Source organism: Phycodurus eques, chromosome 22, assembly GCF_024500275.1.
Source record: "Phycodurus eques isolate BA_2022a chromosome 22, UOR_Pequ_1.1, whole genome shotgun sequence".
Classification (NCBI taxonomy): Eukaryota; Metazoa; Chordata; class Actinopteri; order Syngnathiformes; family Syngnathidae; genus Phycodurus; species Phycodurus eques.
Genome location: NC_084546.1, coordinates 1,087,501 through 1,095,988, shown reverse-complemented (window position 1 = coordinate 1,095,988; position 8,488 = coordinate 1,087,501). Strand labels below are relative to the sequence as shown.

General features: G+C 44.9%; 1 pseudogene; it reads left to right on the top strand.

Annotated features, from left to right (window-relative positions):
- The first annotated feature begins 1,249 nt into the window (after nucleotides 1-1,249).
- The window catches only part of LOC133397486 (potassium voltage-gated channel subfamily D member 2-like), an 8,360-nt pseudogene continuing 1,121 nt past the window's right edge, over nucleotides 1,250-8,488 (top strand).

Here is an 8,488-nt window from a genome sequence, read left to right as displayed (position 1 = left end):
GGAAGAAAGCAGTTTGTCCAGAAGGTGACGCTCTTGGTCCACCCTCTGGAGACGCACTTTAAAACATTTAGTGTAATATTTATGATGGGGCAGCATGGTGTGCTAATGCAGCACTACCATGTCTGCCTCACAGTTACGACGTTTAGGGTTTGAATCTCAGCTCCAGACTGCGTGAGTTTTTTTTTTTTTTTCTCTTTTTCGTTTTTTTTTCTTATTAGTCCTGACATTGACTGGCGACCTATCCATTCTTTTTCTATATGTACCATGACATCAACTGGCGACCAGTCCATGAATTGTTTTTCTGTTTCTGTACCTTACGATCAAATGCGTTTCGCCAGCAGGTGGCAGCAGAGATTTCACTAAAATGTTAATCATCCTCGTTCAATCCAGTAGCGGGCAGTAGAGTAGAGCACAGTAGATGTACAGTAATGAATGTCTGTATTTCTAAAAATAGATCTTCCACATTTAACCCAACATTCCTACAAGTAAGTTATAGTTGCCATTGTTTTCCTCATCCTCCCTGGTGAAGAAACTTTAATCTTGTGTCGTTATGTTTCATTAAGTTCACGGGAGGCTGTGGTCATTAGGATGCTGTTGCCACGGCGATGCCTCTTTCCTCCCTCACAGTTTTGCTCCTTAGGGGGAAATGTGTTTGTGTGTGTTGCGTGTGTGTGTGTGTGTGTGAGAGAGTTGGTTGTGTGTGATTGTTGTGTGGATTGTGCATCTGGATTTTGTGCCTGTGTGATTGTGGTGTGTGCGAGCTTGCGTGTGTGTGTGTGAGAGTTGGTGGTGTGTGATTGTTGTGTGTTTTGTGCATCTGGATTTTGTGCCTGTGTGATTGTGGTGTGTGCGAGCTTGTGTGTGTGTATGTGTGTTTACAAGCAGAGTAACACTTCCTGTTTTCAAACAGATGAGTGCACATACACAAAAGTCCACAAACGTTGCGCGCGCGCACACACACACACACACACACACACACACACAAAGAGGAGGAGGAGGATGGCAGTCCGGGAGGAGAAATTACATGCCTTGGGGAGGTCCTGAGTGGGGGGCAGGGCACCTGTGCAATAGCAAACCAACTGCTCGACCTTGCCATGTGAGCTGCGTCTGGCAAAGAGGAGGAAGAAAGAAGAGCGCATGTGAGGAGTTCTCCTGTGAGTGTGCATCAAACTTTCCTCCTGATGAGCGTGTATTCCTCTACTGTGTGAAACCTCCGCTGTCCAACTTGACTTGACGGATTTCCCCCACCATGGCCGCGGGGGTGACAGCATGGCTGCCGTTGGCTCGTGCAGCAGCCGTGGGTTGGATGCCCCTGGCCAGTGTGCCCATGCCGGTGGTCCCTCCAGAAGGACGGCGCGGGAAAGACAACATCCTTATCCTCAATGTGAGTGGGAGTAGATTTCAGACGTGGCGAGACACTCTGGAGCGCTACCCGGAGACTCTTCTGGGAAGCTCCGAGAAGGACTTCTTCTTTCAGCAGGAGAACAACGAGTTCTTCTTTGACCGTGACCCGGACTTGTTCCGCCACATCCTGAACTTCTATCGGACACGGGAAACTGCACCTCCCGCGGCACGAGTGCATTGCCGCCTTCGACGAAGAGCTCTCCTTCTTCTGCATCGTCCCAGAAGTGATTGGAGACTGCTGCTACGAGGACTACAAGGACCGGCGGAGGGAGAACCAGGAGCGCCTCCAGGACGACGAGGAGATGGATCTGACCAACGAGCCAATATCGGCGGATTTGAACTTCCGGGACTCCCTGTGCCAAGCCTTCGAGAACCCACACACGTCCACCATGGCGCTAGTGTTCTATTACGTCACGGGGTTCTTCATAGCTGTGTCCGTCCTTGCCAACGTTCTAGAGACTGTCCCGTGTGGGGTGAGGTTCAACTACGCTAAACCCACATCTTGCGGCGAGCGCTACGCCTTCGCCTTCTTCTGTTTGGACACAGCCTGTGTGCTGATCTTCACAGTGGAGTATGTCCTCCGCCCGGTGACCGCGCCCAGCCGCTTCAAGTTCGTCAAGAGCGTCATGTCGCTCATCGACGTGGTGGTCCATCATGCCCTACTTCATCGGCCTTGTCATGCCCGAGAACGAGGATGTGAGCGGCGCTTTCGTCACACTCAGGGTCTTCCGCGTCTTCCGGATCTTCAAGTTCTCGCGCCACTCGGCCGGCCTTCGCATCCTGGGCTACACGCTCAAGAGTTGCGCCTCAGAGTTGGGCTTCCTGCTCTTTTCGCTCACCATGGCCATCATCGTCTTCGCCACTGTCATGTTCTACGCCGAAAAGAGCTCCAAGGGCTCGGCCTTCACCTCCATCCCTGCCGCCTTCTGGTACACCATCGTCACCATGACCACACTCGGGTAAGTGATGCATACATCATGGTACAAAACTTGGATAGAGGATGCCAAACTTTTGATAGGACACTCGGGTAGATAATACCGAGACACTCACTTTGGAGATGTGAGACTTTGTGGTACAATATTTGGGTAGATGATGCCAACTTTGTAGTAGGACCCTGAGGTAGGTGATACCGCGACACTCTGATTGGTGATGCACACTTTCTGGTACGACACTCTGGTCGGTGGTGATGCTGACTGGTAAGATACACGGGTAGGAGATACTGGGACACTCCGATGGGGGATACTGAGACAGGTTGGTTAAGTACAATTCTCGGGTAGATGATGCCAACTTTGTGGTCGGACCTTGGGGTAAGTGATACTGGGACACTTGGGTTGGTTAAGTACATTTTATGGTACAATTCTTGGGTGGATGATGCAGACTTTGTGGTAGGACCCTTGGGTAGGTGTGACTGAGACATTCCCTCAAGGTGATGCACACTTTCTGGTACGACACTCTGGTAGTTGATGCTGACTGGTAAGATACCTGGGTAGGAGATACTGGGACACTAGGGTTGGTGATAGTGAGACATTCGGATGGGTGATGCACACTTTCTGGAATGACACTCTGGTAGATGATTTTGACTTCGGGGTAGGATACTTGGGTAGGGGATACTGGGACACTCAGATCGGTGATATTGAGACGCTCATGTTGGTTAAGTACACTTTACGGTACAATTCTCAGGTACACGAAACCGACTTTGTGGTACGACACTGGGGTTAGAGATACTGAGACACGCCGGTAGGTGATGCTGATTTCATGGTAGGATAGGTCATTCAAACTTTGTGCTACAACACTTGGGTAGGAGATACTGGGACACTTGGATAGGTGATACTAATTTTGCAGTGACAGATTCTGGTATGTGATGCTAAAAACTCTGGTAGGGAAAATTGAGACTCTTTGGTAGGTGATGCCGACTTTGTGGTAGGACCCTCAGATAGGTGATACAGAGACTTTTAGGTAGGTGATTCAGACTTTGTGATCGGAAACTCAAGTAAATTAAACCCAATTTGTGTTTGGACACTCGGGTAGGGTAAGCAAATTTTCTTATAGGACATCCACGGAGGTGATGCCGACATTGTGGTAGTTCACTCAGGTAGATGATGCTGAGACACTCAAGTAGGTAAGACTGACTTTTTGGTAGGCCATTTTCAGACACTTTTTGTCATGCCAACTTTGTTAAACTGTAGGACACTCATGCAGGTGAAGCCAACTTTGTGGTAGGATACTTGGGTAGGGGATGCGCACTTTCTTGTACAGTGGTTCTGTTGGCTTCATCAACCGTGATCTCCAACTCTCACTGCAAGGTTGGCAGTGATGCAGACTTTGTATCAGTCCGTTGTGGTGAAGAAGGAGCAGAGCTGAAAGGCGAAGCTCTCAATTTACCGGTCGATCTACGTTCCTACCCTCACCTACGGTCACGAGCTGTGGGTCGTGACCGGAAGAACGAGATCCCGGATACAAGCGGCCGAAATGAATTTCCTCCGCTGGGTGTCCGGGCTCTCCCTTAGAGAGAGGGTGAGAAGCTCGGTCATCCGGGAGGAGCTCAGAGTAGAGCCGCTGCTCCTCCGCATCGAGAGGAGCCGGAGGAGGTGGCCGGGGCATCTGATTCGGATGCCTCCCGGTGAGGTGTTCCGGGCACGTCCCGCCGGGAGGAGACCCCTCGGACGACCCGGGACACGCTGGAGAGACCCCTCGGACGCCCAAACTTCCCTCTCCCAGCTCCTCAGTCTCTCGGCTGGCCTGTGAACGCCTCGGGATCCCCCCGGAAGAGCTGGATGAAGTGGCTGGGGAGAGGGAAGTTTGGGCGTCCCTGCTTGAAGCGACAGCCCCCGCGACCCGACCTCGGTAAGCGGTAGAAAATGGATGGATGGATGCGCCCTGACTTGTGTACACATGTGCATGTGGTGTTTGTGTGTGTCTGCGGGTGTATCATGTTTCAGTGGTATGCCTGCAGATGGGCGTTCACTCGCATGTATTATTTAATCACTTGACCCATGCTGTGACTAGATCACTATGCACACGTGCACACAACCACACACACACACACACACCTCAGACTCTCTCGCTCTCTCTATCTCTTTCTCACACACACATATATATATATAGATATATATATAGAGAGATATATAGAAAACGAAGAAGCCTGATGTGGTGTTCATGCTCCTAATCTCATTAGCTCCTTAGCAGAGGCACTTGTTTAATTGGTTGTTTTAATGAAGAGGGCACAATGACTTACGGGCAGTGGTGTTGCATCAGCAGCTTTGTTTCCATGGCAAAATCACAACTCAAGTACACCCCGCAAAGGCTTATGGGTAGGGACCGGTGTGCTGATGCCACGTGTGTCCAAGGGCACTCCTCCATACGCGTAACATCTGATCTCCATCACCTGGCAGCAACATGTGCGCGGGCGCACACGTATCGCGCGATATGTTACGTCACAACGCACGCGTGGAGTCACATCACCGGCATACTGTGTGATGGTCAAAGATGGCTGACTGTGTCCTGCTGTAAATAAGAAAGCAGGCTCGTGCGCATTTCCGCGAGAATAGTTTTATAAGAGCGACTCTCCCTCGGGCAACTTTTTCCAGAGGTCGGACTTACTCGCATACATAGTCATGACTTGGGTTAGACAAGCCAAGTCAAGTCATACAATCTTGCTCACTCACGACATACTGTATATTTGCACATTACCCATGGTGCACTCACTATCAGTTACAAGTTACTGTTGCCTTGGCCAATTGGGGGAAGTAAAATACAGACATTGGGATCTAAATGGAGACGTCCCAGCTCCCCAGTAAGCTGCAATAATATTATTTCTTCTTCTCAGAGGATAAAGAATGTATGCCTGTCAGTATTATTATATTATCTCTACATGTTTTGCCTCATGGTTTGTGTTCAAATATCTGTTCCATAAAGTGTTCTCATACAGAAACACGATGCCATTCTTTTGTTCATCTCCGGCGTTTTACGCTGTTTGTTTGCATTCACCGTCATGTACTGTAATTGCTGTGCCTGCATCACGTGGGCTGAGGACCCCACCCCACCCAATCGAGAGGTGGGATCAGGCACAAAGTCCACCCCAGGAGGCCGGACCGAGGGACACCGAGGGATCCAGGGTGGTCCGCCGGCCCCACCGGGGCGCCCCGAAAACCGGCCACCCGGAGGAAAGCAACACCCCCCTCCGCCGCCCCACGCGCTCCGCCACCCAACCACCACCTCACCCCACCCCCAAACTCCTGATTGATTGATTGATTGATTGATTGATTGATTGATTGATTGACTTGACAAATTACCTGTTCCTCAGGTACGGTGACATGGTACCAAAAACCATCATGGGCAAGATCGTGGGCTCCATCTGCTCCCTGAGCGGCGTGCTGGTCATCGCTCTGCCCGTGCCTGTCATTGTGTCCAACTTCAGCCGCATTTACCACCAGAGCCAGCGTGCCGAGGAGAGGCGGGTGCAGAAGGTGAGAACCCGCTAGAACGGAACAGGACTGGGCAAAGTGTGGGCTGGCAGGGGGGCACATATTGGTTGGCACGCTCCCTTGTTTAATGGAACCATGTGGCATGTGAAAGAACCACTGTATAACTACTGTTCAGTTGTATTCAACTTTTTAAGTTTTGGTGAATCATTATTCTATTTCTTCAAATGTATATTTTTGCAGACAGTATGTAGGGATATCATAAATATATAAGAATAAAATATAACAAATGTATTAAAATGTAATCATTCAAATACAAATTAAAAATACATACTCATTTTTATTAAATTGTAAATAGATAACAGTTAAATTAATATTTATGTATATAAATGTATGTATTTGTTTTTTGAAATATTTTACATCTATTCATATTTTATTTGTATTCATTTGTCATAAAGAAATGGTTATTTTATTTATCGTAAATAACAAAATACTCCAAACACGAGTCAGACTATTTTATCTCATGAACATTTGACAATTTTTATTTAACTGTGAATTATTAATTAATTATAAATAAAAACTGATAATTTTAACATTTAATTATTGTCATGATCAAATTGTATTCATTCGTTTATCTAATTATATGATTGGTTAATTGATGCATTGTAAATCATAGAATTCTACAACATTAGCAAAATGAAAGAAAATACATTAAGAGAATTAATTGTATCTATTAAAATAATGCAGTGTACATGTACTGTATATAAAATATGTAAAAATCTAAATATTTGTACAATTTATACATTTAATTATGTATTTTGACTTGTTTATCTGACTAAATAATTGGTTAATTGATTAATTGTAAATAAAATAATACTCATCAATAAAAAAAACATTTTACATAATACATTCAACTATTTAGTTTTTTATAATCATTTGCTAATGATGCTTAATTAAAGTAATTGTAAACGAAAACAATAAAAAAGTGGATTAATTTTATTATTAAAATAAAGCATATTACATCCACATTTTTAAAAGCATCCACGCTGAACGTGTGCATGTGTTCACACAGAAAAGTCGTCTTGCTAAAATTCAAGCGGGAAAGAAAGAAGGAGCGAGTGCTTACTTGTGCTACAAACTGCTGACCAACGCCGAGGTACTAGTACGTGGTGGTGTTTCTGCGGTGTGATGCATGCTTGATGCTGATTGGCTCCTCTGTCACAAGGCAAGCACGATGCTAATGTGGTTAACAAGCTATCAGAAGTGGCGTGACAAAGAAACTCTTGAAACTTCTTCTTGCACTAGTAGAACGACTGTCTTAAAAGTAACATGTTTTTCCACTAGCGCCTTCCACTACCATATGAGTTTTCTTTGCACTAGTAGTACTAGTACAGTGACTCAGTCGCACTAGTAGAATGACTAGGGCGCACTCGTAGAACAACTGTCCTATGAGTCACATTTTTTTCCACTCCTGCGTTCCACTACTGGATGAAATTTCTGCACGCTAGCTAGTAGCACAACTTATCATGTTACTAGTGATGGAAAATTGTTCCCTTGTTGACAATTGCATGCTAATAGTGCTACTAACATGTAATTATATGCCTTGTTTGCATGTGCTCCTCTTCAATGGTTGACTCACAATTTGGTCACGTGACTGTGTCCTTGTCCTGAAGGCGTCCAAGGAGGTGGGCCAGGCGCTGGCGTTCAAGGCCAACGCCAACGGCAACATGGCGGAGCGTCATCGCCACCTGCTTCACTGCCTGGAGAAAACCACGGTGAGCTCAACTGGTAGGACTTTCCTGCGGTGTTCCACAAGGATCAATCGTAAGCCCCATACGTTTAGCACTACATAAAGTTCTCTCTCTCCCTCTCGAAAATGCCATCGGTGAAGTTGAAGATATCTCATACCACAAGTATACTGATGATTCTTTTAACCCTGATGGGACAGATGAGATTCAGTAAGTGTGCTGAATTGTCCATAAAGTATCACTCGGTTTCTGAAACAAATATGACTGAACACATCTTTTTCTGCCGGAATTCCGATAAGACAATACGTTATCTTGTAAGATTGCGACTTTAAAAAAAAAACAATAATAATAAAATAAAATAAATATCTATATAGTTTTTCATCGACAATATTTTTTTCCCTGTTAAGTTGAATGTTTTTTTTTCTTAAAATTAGGACTTCTTTTCTCAAAAATAAAAAAAGAATAAAAGACTTTATTCTTGAAAATTCTGACTTCATGACTGTAATATAACTTCTCTTTTGCATGAAATACTGTTTGGCTTTATTCTCAGACCATATGTCTTTAATATTGTCAAAAATAAAATATTCAATAAGTGTATAAATAAGACTATTCTCGTGATATTGTTCTTCTAAAAGTATAATGGGAAGTTTATAACTTGTTTCCCTGTAAAGGTTTGACTTTACTCTTGTAATATTACAACTATTTTTTTCTAAATTAATTATGCCTCTGCTCTGTAACAATATTACAAAAAACATGACATAATTCGAAGTAAAATGCATCTTTTTCATTGAAATTCCTATTAATAATTCATTTCAACTTTTTCTGAAACACAGACGACTTTTTATATATGACTGCTCGTAATATTTAAAAAAATTCGAAAAAAATATACGCCTTATCTTTTATCTTAAAAAAAAA